We start from the raw sequence: 386 nt of genomic DNA on the forward strand, positions 1-386 counted from the left end.
TGGAAAAGCCGCTGTGGGCGCGCCCCGCCGTCCCCAGGCTGTCCCCGGGCAGGGATGTGGTCCTGGCACCGTCCCCAGGCTCGCCGGGCTGTCCCCGGGCAGGGATGCGGTCCCTGGCACCGGCCCCACAGCGGTGTCACCTTTTCGCACCCTTTAACGCGGCTCTGGCCGGTTCTGGCCCAGCCCAGCCCCGGGGCTCCGCCGGCGCTGCTCCCTTCCCACGCCGGGATGTCACTGCCTGTCTCTGCTGACTTGGCGCTGCTCATGTAAATAGAACTCGAAGCCTGGGTGCTTATTCGTTCTCTCTGTATCGATGGTGCTTAGTAAGGTTCGCCGCTGAGGTGTTGGAGTCGGGCTTGGAAGGCCCTGGCAATGCAGTTCAGCAG

At 66.1% G+C, this 386-nt stretch overlaps 1 protein-coding gene across 1 annotated transcript in view; it reads left to right on the forward strand.

The window, feature by feature from the left end:
* POF1B (POF1B actin binding protein) overlaps positions 1-386 on the forward strand; it is a 16,637-nt gene that overhangs the window by 2,157 nt on the left and 14,094 nt on the right. The gene's annotated exons all lie outside the window — the stretch shown is intronic.

Source organism: Geospiza fortis, unplaced genomic scaffold (assembly GCF_000277835.1).
Source record: "Geospiza fortis unplaced genomic scaffold, GeoFor_1.0 scaffold29, whole genome shotgun sequence".
In the NCBI taxonomy this organism is placed as follows: domain Eukaryota; kingdom Metazoa; phylum Chordata; class Aves; order Passeriformes; family Thraupidae; genus Geospiza; species Geospiza fortis.